The following is an 11,729-nucleotide window of genomic DNA, read 5'->3' as shown; positions in this document are numbered from 1 at the left end:
GGCAGGTCGCCCCTCCCACTGCACCACGCACGTCACAGGGGAGTGGTCAGACAGAAAGCGAGCCTGATGTGTGATCACCAGTGATATGGAGGTATCAACGTTGGCGACTAAAATCATGCCCAGCCTGCTATGCGTGTTATGAGTGGGGGAAAAACATGTGTAGAGCTGCAAGGTCGGGTGTCGCTGGCGCCATATATCCACCACCCCTAGGTTTCCCATTACCTCGTCGAGCTGTTTTGTCATACACGGTTTCGTGCCAGTGCGGGGGCGATATCGATCCAGTACAGGGTCTAGGATGCAGTTATAATCCCCCACTCAAAACAGAGGGGCCTCCAGATCCGGGACCAGAACCTCCTGAAGCGTTAGGAAGAATCCAGGGTCATCCACATTAGGAGCATAGGAATTCAAAAGCGTGAGGTCCCTCCCATCCAGCTTCGCCCTCAAGAGCAAGTACCTGCCTTGTATATCCGCCTCCATGTATTGAATAGCAAAGGGGATCCCGGGATCTACCCAGACAAGTACCCTCCTAGCATAGGAGGAGAAGGAAGAGTGAAACAGTTGGCCTCGCCATTTCCTCCCCAATTTACGGGCACCTTCATCATCTAAGTGCGTCTCCTGGAGGCATGCAATGGAGACGCCGTGTCTACGGAGGAATGAAATAACTCTAAGTCGCTTAGCACACGTACCCAGCCCTCTCACGTTCCACGTTAAAAACTTATAACCCATGACCTGTTGCCGGCCCCCACCAGGGCCCATCAGCACTTCCTGTAAGTTTCCCATTTCATGCCCGCACTGTAATACAACTGATGCCTGAAACAAACCCCCCAACCAACCTCCCCAACACCCCCCTTCCACCCTCCCACGAGCAATATTCCTGCAACAACTGAACTTGCTGAAATGCCCTTCCCCCGCTGGTGCCAGGACGTACACAGCAACCCCATCCCAAAAACCCTAGCAATCACCCCAACAATACTAAGGAACACACCCCCCTTTCCCCCCCCAAGCAACCCCCGGCACAGCTAGCCCCCTGAATATACTCTGCGCCCTTCAACTTTTCCGATTACAAAGGGCTCACCGCCCATGCACTCTCCCCCTCCCCCGGAGCCCGCCCCCCACACACACCTTATAAACAAGACAGGAGTATAACCCATAGACCAAGTCAGGACTGGGTAGGTAAGATGCAACTAGAACACAATGTCCTGAAAGTCAGTAGACAATTATAGATAGCATGCACATAGCATTACTTGGGTGGACAAGAAGGAGATTACTCATTTTTTAAGTCAAAAGGTAATTATTCATCTTAATGTGGTAGCCACCGCCGGCCTGGCGGGGACAATCCGCCCACCATCCTCAGATAAATACCCCCCACGCCCTATTAGTATAACTGGGGTGACCACGGCGGACGGAAAGACCGTCTGCCGCTTTTCTGCCCCGGTCGCCTTGCGAACGGGGCCGAAAATGTCTAACATGGTGGCGGTGTCTATTTGACACCACCAGCCATATTAGGATGGCCCAGGATAGATGCCGCCAGAGAAAGGCATGCGGTCTTCACTTCGGGGGCCCCCTGCGGGCCCCTGGAGTGAAGGAGAGGTGGGGGGTTCACAGGGGGGTACCTGTGGTACCCCCCTGCATTTGCAGTAACAAAGTGGCAGGCACTGCGCGGTGCCTGCCGCTTTGTTAATGCAAATGCATTCGTTCATGTTTAGCATTGTGGTGGGCGGTGCTGAGAGCCCCGCCGTCCACAATACTAAACAAGCAGGATGCGCCCGCCACAGTGGCGGGTGCATCCTAATGCCCCCCACGGGACCCCCGCCCTTATGGCGGGCGTTCCCAAAGACCGCTAGGATGGCGGGCGGACTAAGTCCGCCCGCCATCCTAATGACCCCCCAGTTACAATATTTACAACAAGGGGTGGTGAGGGACAGAGTCTCTGAATTAAGCAGAAAACTCTCACCCAGGCAAGAGATCAGGGCTAGATCCAACACCGTTTTTTAGCTTACTGCACCATCCCAGTTTCAGAACCTGGCTGTATGCAAATTAGTCTGTTCCTGTCCCAGTGCATGATGGGAACAGGGCAAACCAAACTACAAAAGCCAATTCTTACACTGGGAAGGAAACAAGCTCCCGGGGACCGGTTTCTGGCATTACAGCCGTCTTCGGCCCGGTTTGCTTGAATCCTGATGGTGCAATGAGCAAGGAACTCATGTCTGAGTATACCCTTCCACGCTTAGGGTGGACAAAAATATTTACAACAAGGGGTGGTGAGGGACAGAGTCTCTGAATTAAGCAGAAAACTCTCACCCAGTCAAGAGATCAGGGCTAGATCCAACACCGTTTTTTAGCTCACTGCACCATCCCAGTTTCAGAACCTGGCTGTATGCAATTTAGTCTGTTCCTGTCCCAGTGCATGATGGGAACAGGGCAAACCAAACTACAAAAGCCAATTCTTACACTGGGAAGGAAACAAGCTCCCGGGGACCGGTTTCTGGCATTACAGCCGTCTTCGGGCCGGTTTGCTTGAATCCTGATGGTGCAATGAGCAAGGGACTCATGTCTGAGTATACCCTTCCACGCTTAGGGTGGACAAAAATATGTACAACAAGGGGTGGTGAGGGACAGAGTCTCTGAATTAAGCAGAAAACTCTCACCCAGTCAAGAAATCAGGGCTAGATCCAACACCGTTTTTTAGCTCACTGCACCATCCCAGTTTCAGAACCTGGCTGTATGCAAATTAGTCTGTTCCTCTCCCAGTGCATGATGGAAACAGGGCAAACCAAACTACAAAAGCCAATTCTTACACTGGGAAGGAAACAAGCTCCCGGGGACCGGTTTCTGGCATTACAGCCGTCTTCAGCCCGGTTTGCTCGAATCCTGATGGTGCAATGAGCAAGGGACTCATGTCTGAGTATACCCTTCCACGCTTAGGGTGGACAAAAATATTTACAACAAGGGGTGGTGAGGGACAGAGTCTCTGAATTAAGCAGAAAACTCTCACCCAGTCAAGAGATCAGGGCTAGATCCAACACCGTTTTTTAGCTCACTGCACCATCCCAGTTTCAGAACCTGGCTGTATGCAAAATAGTCTGTTCCTGTCCAAGTGCATGATGGGAACAGGGCAAACCCCAGTTACAAGGCGCTTGTAAGGTATCCGCGCCTAATCTTGCTTGTAAGGAACACCCGTACTGGCAATAATTCCAGCTTTTAAAACACTTACTAATGGCAGTTATCTTATTTTGAATAACCACGACTGCTGTGGTTTAGGTTCGGGGATCTCGTATATAGTAACAGTTTCACAACATGTTACTTGTTGTAGCAATGTGCTCTTTCCGCCCCCGCATGGGAAAGTAGATAGTTCCATTTGGCCTTCCATTCCGACTTTGAAAACAGATTTCAACATGTTAAGCATACTCAAAGCGGTATTGTTTCAACAAGAAGTGGCTCTCAATTCGGCTCGAGAGACCTTCGAATTGCAGGTGGCTAGAACATCCAGCGAGATTCAGTGACTTCTGAACACGAACTTCCCACTTCACTTTGCGGAGCTTATACATCAAATATTGAATGCGTCTGATACCAAAGGCCTTGCTCATTTTTTTAAACTTGTGGGATACAGCCTTGTGACTTCTTTTCAGACGATATTTGGAGTAATACCAGCTTTTATTCATCCTATTTTTTCCAGCGTTTTTGGAGGGTTCCTTTTGTAACTGTTGCTAGATGCTGGAATCTTGATTCTTCTGCTACTGGTACGCAATGGCTGCTCTTCTTGTGGTAATGCACAGACCAGGCAACTTGCAACTGTACTGTGACCAAATGCAACGACTTTTTGGATGCCTGCCATTAGCAACGCTTAGCGTGAGTTATGGATTAACTTTTAGCTTTGCCTACTTCACTTGCGTGCAACCACTGTTCTACTGTCAGCGGTGCCCCTTCTATTGGGCTTTGGATTTATGCATCTCCAATACATCATGTTCAGACCCAGTTAATGGGTCCATTAGTAGCCCATGAGCAGGCCTGTTCTGTGAATAGCAGTATGGTGCGTGCTGCTATACTTGGAGTCTTGGCTGAGTGGAATATCTGTGCGGCTGCGCAGCACCTCTTGCGACGGAGTTTAATTGAATATCACACAAATTGCCCGGAAAGGCTCTTGGAAGCATTGGATTACAAGGAGCACGGCTGTTCCTTTAGCCTATTTGACTTGATGGCATCTCTTTTTTCTACTAACGATAGGGATAGAAATAAATGGCCAATGATAATAGGCCTGTGTCGGAGCGACTTATACAAGTAAGAAGTGGCAACGGTGAAAGTTTCAACCCCGACCATCATTGTACTCATGGAAGCTGTGGGGTAGGGAAAAGGGATAATTTTTACTTGTCCTCGGACACAAGGCAAGTATCATTCCTACATCTCAAACTATGGCAGTAAACACGACGACTGCCGTGACCCCATCCCGGCACACATTAAAGGATGGGGTCGGAACAGCCAATGCACACCAATCAGAGGGGAGGAGATCTATGTAGCTAACTGGCAATAACATTAACAGCACCAACCCCCTGACCCTCTTAAATCCATACAGTCACCCAGGCCTCCTCTCATACCCACACCAGACAGTCTGACTGGAGCCTGCAAACATTCCTCAAAGCACAACAATGTCCAGAAGAAGGTCGCGGAAAGAGAGCGATGAGGCAAAAGAGAAGGAAAATAGGAGACAAGAGTGATGAGAAGACTGTTTTGAATAGGGTCTAGGTATGCAAAGTGAGGTGGGGCAGAGAAGAGGAGGAAAAGAAACAAAGGGGTGTGGAATAGGAAGAGGAACAAGAAAGCAAATACCAAATAATACAGAAACGAGATGAGGCTGGTGGAAAGGGAGCCAGTGGAAAGGTGGGTGCGACAGATGTTAAGGCAGAGCATGGCTGGAAACAGGGACACAAATGGCAAGGGATACGCACAAGGGAGCACAGAGACAGAAGCGGGGAGTGGGAAGAATGGGAGTCAAAACGAAGTAAGAAGCGAAGAGGTTAGATGAGGCAAGTGTAGGTAAAGTAAGAAAACGACACATTAAGGTAAATAAATGTGGGCTATACATGTAGGTCATGGAAAAAGTAAAGGAAAATAAGGCGATGAGAAGAGTGGATTGGTGAGAGACGAGGCAGTAAGAGACCAAGGGCCAGATGTAGGTAATCCCAGATTACCGATTCTTAAATACCGAATCATACCGATTCGGTATTTAAGAACTGGCAATCGGGATTTAGGTAAAGTTACCGATTTCATTACCGAATCGGTATGATTTGGTAATCACCGAATCGGTATTTACCGATTCGGTAATTGCAATTCATTCCTATGGGCCTGGAGGACCATAGAGATGTATGTCAATTACCGAATCGGTAAATACCGATTCGGTAATTGGGGGAAACATTGAAGGGTGGCAGGGTGTCACTTTGACACCCTGTTGCACCCCTCAATTGTGCATGGGTGCACATGTTGAAGACATACATGCCCTTAGGGCATGTATGTCTGCAACATGGCACTGTTTAAAAAGCAAAAAAAATGCTTTTTAAAGGGTTTTCATTATTTACCACCAACTTCTAGGCCTAGATGTAGGTAATTTCATTTTACCACTTCTTAAATACCGAATTTTACCGATTCGGTATTTAAGAAGTGGTAAAATAGAGGGGGGGGGGGTTGTAGGTATTACAGAATCGGTAAATACCGATTCGTTAAGATTCGGTATTTACCGATTCTGTAAATACCGATTCGGTAATGCCCATTGATTCCTATGGGCATTGAAGCCCATAGGAATCAATGGGCATTGAAGCCCATAGGAATCAATGGGCATTACCGAATCGGTATTTACCGATTCGGTAAATACCGATTCCAGCAAGGGTGCAGGGGGTGTCACTTTGACACCCTCTAGCACCCCAAATACAGGCTTGTGTGCAATGTGGCACACATACATGCCCTAAGGGCATGTCTGTGTGTCACATTGCACAGGTGTGCATGCACACATGTGCATGCACACCTGAATTCGGTATTTTACCACACACTAGGATTGTGTGGTAAAATACCGACTCTTAAGGGCCTGTGGCACTGTAAACTGTGCCACCTACATTTGTAATTACAGAATCGGTATATTTACCGATTCGGTAATTGACCGAATCAGTAATTTTACTGAATCGGTAAATATACCGATTCTGTATTTTTCAGCCTCCTACATCTGAAAACCCTAATACCGGTCAGAAACGGCCGAAATCGGCCGTTTCCGACCGGTATTAGGGCTCCTACATCTGGCCCCTAGTTGGTGGTAAATAACGAATTCTTAAACCCCTGTAGCACTGATTGCAGTGCTACCTACATATCAAAATACAGAATCGGTAAAATTACTGATTCTGTATTTTAACATGCCCCTACATCTCCATCTTCAAATACCGGTTGGTAACGGCCGAAATCGTCCGTTACCGACCGGTATTTGCCTTCCTACATCTGGCCCCAAGTGGTATTGTACGGACGAGAATCACTCAAATGAGCAGCACCGAAGAGAGCATGGAGTGGGGAAGCCAAACAGAAGGTAGTTGTAATGATCATATATATAAAACAGGAAAAACAGCGATCCAGTCTGGGTACAGAGATGGCAGAGGGAAGAGGATCCACCTAGCAAGATCGAACAAAGAGAGGAAGTGGGAGGGGAAGAGGAGGTGCCGTGCAGAGAGAGGAAGAGGAGGTGCAAGAAGAGGCAACGATAGTCAGAGGTAGTCACCGAAGTCGAGAACATGGACAAAGTAGGCAAGAGATATGTAGGAAGAGGAAAGTAGTAGCAGAAGGCATGGTAACAGTCAGGCGACGGAGGATGCAGGGAGAGAGTAGTAGTGGATTGAAGGTGGGGACAGGGTGGAAGAGAGCAAGAAATGGGACTGAAGCACAGACGAGAACACAGGAGAGGGGCAGAAAGAAGGCAGGTAAGTAAAGGCTTTGAAGGGAGTGTCAGTGGATGAGCCAGAAGGAGGTAGCAAGATGGGAGAGAGGGGGAGACAAGACAGGGAGAGTGAAGGAGAGAGGCAGGGAGTCACCCGGAGAGGGAGTATGAAGCAGAGATGAATTAGAGAAAGAACGACGCTAAGGATAAGGCAAAGTGGCCGGTTACTGCTTGTGATACAGGCGGTGCTCAGAAAGACACTGATCCGCTCCTACCTGAACAAGCTCTTGGCATTGCTGTGGGGTTGGGGTTGGGGGGAGCGGCAGCCTTTGAAGTCTGATGCCGAGGCACAGACAAATGGTGGTGCGTGATGTGCACGCGGGGGCGGGAGAGCGGCAACCTTTGAAGTCTGATGCCTAGGCACAGACAAATGGTGGTGTTATGTGGCTGGCGAAGGCGTGCACGCGCATAGATCACATGAACCGAACGTGATCCGCAGTTTGATAGAGTTTTTGAACTGCTTACTATAATCTCACCTATCTATCCCTGTTGGATAGAATAGTCAAGACCTAATAAGGCAGAAGGCGTCTATGCACCCATGATCTGGAACAACATGAGGACCACCCCAACGCTGCTCTAATGTAGGAGAGTTGCAGCCCCATCTCTTTGAAGGGTGGTACATTACAGCGCTCTGCTGCCCCTTGCAAGGTTCACGCTATACTAGTGCCACATAAGTAGATGTGTGGCCCTGTCACTGAACGCTATTTTCCTTCCTGCTTCCTTCCTGCTGGTTTTGTGTTGTGCTCGAGTGTGTACACCCGACCCCGGGCCCTGCATTCCTTCTGTGCATGGAAGCCCCAGGGTGATCAGTAAACAAGCAGCCCCTCCTGGCCGGGCCCTGTGTTTACTTTGGTTTCAGGGGCACCGGTGGGGGAGGGTGGGAGTTGTTGCCAGGCCTGTCAGGGGCCAGGACACTGATAAGCAGATCTAATATTGACTGAGAGTGAACATTTACCAGCCCCGTGGAGGCCTCGTTCACCTCCCCGATTGTTGTGCACTCCCAGGCGCGCACCCCCCACGAAGAGGCCACCATTGGCTGCACCGCCTCGGGATGGGGCCACTTTTCACCACAAGGGAGGGATATGTACCCTCAGGGGGAGAAGAGGGCGCGGTACCTTGAGCGGGGAGGAGCCCTGAAGGGACAATTAATGCCCTGTGCGTCCTTCCAGCCACCCCAACCCGTTGAAACACCCCGCGGCCCCCGCCAGCCCCGGGAGGAGCATGGCGCAGATAAAATGCAGGGTTTCACGGGTGAGGCAATGCATACACAGACAGGCCGGCTCTTCACCAGAGGACAAAGGAGACAGCAGGCTCCAGGCAGCGCCAGGCGAGTGGTGAGTCGGGCATTGATGCCGGGGCACGTCTTGGGGGGGGGCAGGGGGGGCACACACCTCCCTTTGCCAGAGCAGAAGGGGAATAGAGCTATGCACAGTACAGACCCAGCCTGCTAATGCTCCCACTCTGCCGGTTTGGAGTATTAAAGCGCCTTTTTTCGCTATTTTTACTTGTTTAGGCAGATAATTTGATAGACGGAAAAGAGAAAATTACGAGTCATGCGATTGGCATAAGTAAAGGAAACGTACAGTTAGGGAAACTTAAAAGAACGCATTTGATCAAAGATTACAGCGGGCGCCCGTCATCTGCGTCCCTTTCAGCATTTAGAGGGCGGGCGAAAGTTTGATTTGCAGAAGATCACACGATGCTTCAGTGGAAACGCATCCTTTGAAATGTCTCTCTAGGCAAGTTTTAGCCTCACATATACCACCACGGCACTATCTGCGGAACAATTCATTGAGTTAAAAACTTGGCGGTGGGTGATCCCAAAATCGAGGGTGCTCCTGAGGAGAATTAAACCTCGGCCAGTGTCTGCGTGAAGGATGCAATATAAAATAAGGGAGGCTGTACACAGAGTTCAGAGTGTAAGGTATAAACCAATAAGATACAATATAAAGTAGCGTGAATGACAGCTTCATAATAATTCTCTTATGATACTCGTCTTTTTTCTAGTTGTAATGCTTTAACTTCCTTCTTGAAAGGCCCGAGTAAGGTAATTGCTCTCGTTGATAGTGGAGGGGAGTTACATATTCTTGGGGCTGAACCGGCAAAAGTGCGGCCATGAGTTTTCCTTTTTTTTGAATCTAGGTGGTTCTAGAATGAGGGATTTAGCACTTCTAGAATCCCTTACACCTCCTGAAATCTTGAACCTATTGGCCATGCATTTGGGACGAGAATTGTGCCTAGCTGTGTGTGTTATGCATGCCACCTTCATTTGGATCCTAGCTTCACCTGGAGCCAGTTGAGGGCTCTGAGTGATGGGGAGATGCTATTGTAACGACATTTACCTGTTAAAACTCTTGCTCCTGCATTGATTGTCACTTTCATTGGGGCTGGTCAGGCTTGGGGTAACACCTATGTGTCGGGCATTCCTATAGTCCAGTCTGGAGAGCAAAAGAGATTGAACGGCTGGTTTAGGGTCCCAAAGCGGTATGACGGATTTTAGTTTTATTCTGTACTGGAAGACTAATCCTTCCAGTACAAATCCTATGCTTGACAGAAGGCGCACGCTCTTGCACTCTGGTGCAAGGGTCTGTGTGTTGGCACATAGCAGCCACAAGTGTGTCAGCGTTGTGGCGGGTGGGGGAATGCTATATATCTTAGTAGATATGGCACATTTTTCTCTCCTACTTTGATGTAAGGTGGTGCCGCAATCAAAGTTGCTGCGCTTCATTGCGACGTCTATTAGTAAAACTGCGGCTTATTGTAATAGGCAAATAATGGCATGTTGCATCTTTAAAAAAATATTTCTCTTCAAATAGAAGTTCAGTACCATGTTGTTTTTCCTTATGAAAACAACACTAATGCATGGTATCCCTCATTCCAAGCAGTAACCTCTGAATTGCGAGGTAAAAAATGTCCAGAGGAAAAATTGCATGGAGCAGAAACGGTAATCCCTTACAGGTCTCCCTACAAAAACTCGCAGCAACACAAAACAAGTGTCCTGGTATTTTATAGGTGGGTCCTGGCACACTAATGCCGTAGTTCTAATGATGAAGTTGCAAGTCGGCCTTGCTTTTTTAGGTGCAGCCTACCAGAGATCTCAGCTGTCCTGTTTGCTAGACATCTTGGGGACTTTCAGAAAATTGACCTAGGAATGTATTCCGTCTGTTGATTACAATTGGCCTTGTAGTTTGTAACTCACACTTTCCGGCTTTCTATTTGCTGACCTTATTTGTTTTCGGCTCTCCAGGTTCAGCGCGTGCTTCCAGTTGGCTAAACCATATTTGTATTATTCCACAAACTCTCTTTCTGAAAAACAGGCCATTAAATATTGTTCTTATCTTGTTTGGTGTGCATTCAAAGACAGAGGACAAATGTCAAATTGTGTCTTCGAGGGAACCTGGTGTTTAATTTGCTTTATGCTGACTTCAAAGTAAGAGCATTTATAGGAAAGAGGAATGCAGATTTCTCTCCCCATGGAACTACACTCGTGTCCCTCCAAAGCTCCATTTACAAGGCTGTAACATAACCCTTAAATAGTACATCATGTAACATGCAGATGACAGATTTTAATTTTAGCTGGATAGGTAATATGTATGTTATGTAAAGCGCTCTGACACCATGCTCTAGAATTAGTAGCTCTATAAAATAATTGAAATTGTGATACTTACATTGTTATTTTTGCAGAGGATGAGAGAGACCGCTGCATCAAACATTCTTAAAGTGCATGCCTTTCTCTTACAAAAAAGGATGTGTGAAGTGATAACAAGCTGTGAGCCTATCCTTCCCCTCTTTCCATGTGCATCTAAGTGTGAGCCTCCATACCACACCCAGCCAGGATCAGGTTGGAGCAACAGGAGGCCTGGTGTCTCCTTAAATTTTTCTTTCTCTAAAATTGATTTGGTATATTTGCATTTTCACCTATAACCTAGGCCAACGTGTTCTTTCAAAACAACAAATCCTCATCAGTAATATTTCATAACACTTAAGCGGACGTCTCTTTCTACCTTTCCTACTTTTTGCACACAAATTTATGTTACTCTTTCAATTTGTACAACAGGTGCAGTCGCACAAGGGCAATCTGGCATCAAGGACATATTGAAAACAAAGTACTGCTTCTGCTTGAGTTTATTTGACAGGACATAAGGATATTCATGCACATGCATCAATGTTGGCTTTTGCGATTCCTTAATTGCGATTTTTAAGGAATCGCAAAAGCCTATGCATGTAGAAATCACTTTAAAAATATTCATTTCTAAACATTCCTTAATTGCGACTCGCAAATTGCGAATCTCAATTAAGGAATACCTCCCCATTCATTCCTATGGGCCTAGATATGAATAAACGGGAAGACATTCTCAATTTGCGATTCTCAATTCGAGAATCACAAATTGAGAATGCAATTTCAAGGGTGCCAGGGTGTCAAAAGGACACCCTGTTGCACCCCTGAAATTGATCTGTGCACATATGTTGCGCACACACATGCCCTAAGGGCGTGTGTGAGCAACATGAAACTTAGAAGAAAGCACAAAAGTGCATTTTTTACATTTTTTGCAAATTACCATGAAGTTCAACTTCATGGTAATTTTCTCCCCCTATTTGGGAAATCGCAGATTTTTTAACTTTAATGCATTGCATTTAAGGAATCGCAAAATGCGATTTCTTAAATGCAATCGCAATTTGAGAACTGGCAATTAATTGCGAATTCTCAAATTGCGAGGGCCTTGACCCTTGATGCATCGCAAAAGCTAATTTTGCGATCGCAAAC

General features: G+C 47.3%; 1 pseudogene across 2 annotated transcripts in view; it reads left to right on the top strand.

Annotated features, from left to right (window-relative positions):
* The first annotated feature begins 7,967 nt into the window (after window positions 1-7,967).
* LOC147746885 (selenoprotein Pb-like) overlaps window positions 7,968-11,729 on the top strand; it is a 31,103-nt pseudogene continuing 27,341 nt past the window's right edge. Inside the window, exon 1 of one of the 2 annotated variants that reach the window (XR_015307495.1) lies at window positions 7,968-8,298. The product of XR_015307495.1 is annotated as a selenoprotein Pb-like, transcript variant X1 (transcript). The remainder of the gene's footprint in view (window positions 8,299-11,729) is intronic. The other variant, XR_015307496.1, reaches the window with a different exon arrangement.

The sequence above is a fragment of the Lissotriton vulgaris genome, chromosome 1_1 (assembly GCF_964263255.1).
Source record: "Lissotriton vulgaris chromosome 1_1, aLisVul1.2, whole genome shotgun sequence".
In the NCBI taxonomy this organism is placed as follows: Eukaryota; Metazoa; Chordata; class Amphibia; order Caudata; family Salamandridae; genus Lissotriton; species Lissotriton vulgaris.
This window is presented reverse-complemented; position numbering and strand designations above follow the sequence as displayed.